Below are 3,515 nucleotides of genomic sequence, written 5' to 3' on the forward strand. Positions count from 1 at the left end.
AAGAAGCCAATAAAGGGATTTCAACTAGGAGGAAGGGGTGTGATGATCTAATTTACATTTTTAAAATAAACTGCCTGGTGTGTAGTAAATGGACTGTGGAGAGGGAAGAGTAGAAGAAGGAAAACCAATTGAAAGCATATTATAGTAGAACAGCCTAGAGAAAGCTTGGATTAAGGTGGTAGCAAGAGACATGGATTCGAGATTAATATTGGAAGTAATTCACAGACGTTGGTGATGGACTGAATTTAAGGGGTAAGTGAGAGGAAGAAAGCAAGGATAGCTCCCAGGTTTTTGACTTGAGCACCTATAGATGGGTGTTATTTCCACTCAATCTCCAAAGGCATTATCCTCTACTGCTCCCTTCCCCTCCTCCTCCATATCCAGTCAGTCACTGTGTTAGTCAGGGTTATTCAGAGAAACAGAACCAGTAGCATGTGTATATATAGAGAGAAAGATTTATTTTAAGAAATGGCTCACAGGGAATTCCCTGGCTGTCCAATGGTTAGGACTTGGCACTTTCACTGTTGAGGGCCTGGGTTCAATCCTTGGTTGAGGAACTAAGATCCCACAAGCTGTGCAGCGCAGAGAAAGAAAGAAGAAAGAAAGAAAGAAAGAAAGAAAGAAAGGAAGGAAGGAAGGAAGGAAGGAAGGAAGGAAGGAAGAAAGAAAGAAAGAAAGAAAGAAAGAAAGAAAGAAAGAAAGAAAGAAAGAAAGAAAAGAAAGAAATTGGCTCACGTAATTGTGGGAGCTGGCAAGTCTCAAATCTGCAGGGCAGGTCAGCAGGCTGGAGACCCACGGAAGAGCTGATGCTGCAGAGTCCAAAGGCAGTCTGTAGGCAGAATCCCTTTTTTCTCAGTGTGTTTTCTTTCCTTTTTAAAAATAATTAATTAATTAATTAATTTTTTGGTTTTTGTTGCTGGGTGTGGGCTTTCTCTACTTGTGGAGAGCGGGGGCTACTCTTCATTGCAGTGCACGGGCTTCTCATTGTGGTGGCTTCTCTTCTTGCGGAGCGCAGGCTCTAGGCGCAGGGGCTTCAGCAGTTGTGGCACACGGCTCAGCAGCTGTGGCTCACAGGCTCAGCAGCTGTGGCTCACAGGCTCTAGAGCACAGGCTCAGTAGTTGTGGTGCATTGGGCTTAGTTGCTCCGTGGCACGTGGGATCTTCCCGGACCAGGGCTCGAACCCGTGTCTCCTGCATTGGCAGGCGGATTCCCAACCACGGTGCCACCAGGGAAGTCCCTCAGTGTGTTTTCTTTTCTTTTCTTTTCTTTTAAATTAATTAATTTATTTATTTATTTTTGGCCGTGTTGGGTCTTCGTTGCTGCGTGTGGGCTTTCTCTGGTTGCGGCGAGTGGGGGCTACTCTTCGTTGCAGTGCGCAGGCTTCTCATTGCGGTGGCTTCTCTTGTTGCAGAGCACGGGCTCTAGGCACGCAGGCTTCAGTAGTTGTGGCACGCGGGCTCAGTAGTTGTGGCACACGGGCTTAGTTGCTCCACGGCATGTGGGATCTTCCCGGACCAAGGCTCGAACCCATGTCCCCTGCATTGGCAGGCGGATTCTTAACCACTGCGCCACAAGGGAAGCCCTCGGTGTATTTTCTTAATGCCTTCAATTCATTGGATAAGACCCATCCACATTATGGAGGGTAATCTGTTTTACTCAAAATCTGTGTCTTAAAGGTTAATCATAAACAAAAAATACATTCACAGCAACAACTAGACTAGTGATTAACCAAAAACTGGGTACCATGGCCTCGCCAAGATGACACATAAAATTAATCATCACAGTCACTAAATTCTGTTGATTCTGACCCTTAACTATTTCTCTGATTGGTTCCTTCCTCTTTTGCCACTGCCTTGCTTTAGGATGGTGTTCTTCTCTATTAATTCATAAAATATTTACTTATGTATTAGATACTGTGCCAAATGCTGGAGATATAACTGTTAATAAAAGACAGATTGTGTCCTAGGGACCTTACATTCTAGTCTTTCCTTGCCTTCTGTCTTGCCTCCTTCCAATCCCTCTTTATAAATGGATGGCTGTATAGCATTGCCTCTCACACTTTAACATACAATCATCTGAGGATCTTGTTAAAAGGCAGACTCTGATTCTGGGATGGGGTCTGAGATTCTACACTTCTGACAGGCTCCCAGGTGTTGCTGATCAGGAGCAAACTTTGAGTAAGTGGGCTGTAGGATATCTTTTGGAAGACCATCTTTTATAAAATGTGTACTATTTGTAGACTCTGAAAAGGTACACAAGAAGTGGGAAACAATAGTTGCCACCAGAAAAACACAGTTGCCACTGTGTATACCCTTTTATAACCTGAACGTTGTACCAAGTACGTGTTACATATTCAAAAATAAATTAAGAAAACAACAAAAACAAAATAAAAATATCTGAAACTGCACGCCTCTGAAAATCCTGCAGTGGAGCCCAATGGCCCAAAGGACAGAGTGAAGGTTAACCCATCTTAAACCCTTTATTACGATCAGTTTACCTGTTCAGCTTATCTCCAATTGCGCCATTCAGTCAGATCAGGGATCACATGCAATCTTTCTACTGGAAATGCACTGGAGCAAATTTCACTTGGTCTTTAAAACTCGTTACTGCAGTGCTTACCCTCCCGAAGCCTTTCATGTAGCCTAGAGCTCCCCGCCCGCCCCCCGCGGTTAATGTTACCCTTTTACATTTAACCTCGCAATGCTTCTTTTTGTTGCGGTCATCGCACTGCGTCGAAATTTGTTTACATGTCTATTTTTGCTACTTGATTGTGCCCTCCTTTAGGGCAAGGCTAGAGTTTATGCTTAGCACAGACCGAGTTCCGAAATTATTCTGCGAAAGAATGGCTTCAAGGAGCTCAAAGGAAGGGAAAATCCTTGAGCACTGGGGGCTGCCTTCGATCCCTTCGTGACGAACTGGAGGCAAGTGTGCCAGGAGCTGACTCTGAGCACCCTGGCTAGGAAGGCTGCCAGGAGCTCAGCCCTCTCCGCTCGCTTCTTCCCGGGAGCCCTGCGTACCCCGGATTCCAGAGTGACCCCACCTCGCCCAGCGCAACCGCGACCTCCAGGGATCTGGGAGGCCAATCCACCGCCCCCACAGGTGGGCGTGGAGTTCAGAGCCCGCTTCTGAGTGAGGCGTGGAGAGGCTGTGGGTCTCCTAGGTATCAGCCAGCGGCAGCGAGTGGCGATCCGAGTGACCAGAGGAATGGCGCATCCGACTGGTAGGGGCGCGGATGGGGTTGACAGGGGAGGGGTGGAGAGGGCAGGCGAGAGCCCAGCGCCAGGCAAGGTACCGCCCTGCTAACTTCCTCGCACTTACATTTCCTTCCCAGGGCCCAGGATTGGGTGCCTTCCCTCTGCCGCTTCCTCTCTCCCCACCCCACTAGCCCACAGGACCTCCCCGGGGCGTGGAGTACAGGACGCTCCGCCTCGCCCGCCGCATTCCGCGCCCCCTTCCGGCCCGCGCGCACGTCGCCCCAGCAGCCGCCAGAAGGGGCGGGGCCTGGGCCCTGGCT

This window comes from Balaenoptera borealis, assembly GCF_965194805.1.
Source record: "Balaenoptera borealis genome assembly, chromosome: 3".
Lineage (NCBI taxonomy): Eukaryota > Metazoa > Chordata > Mammalia > Artiodactyla > Balaenopteridae > Balaenoptera > Balaenoptera borealis.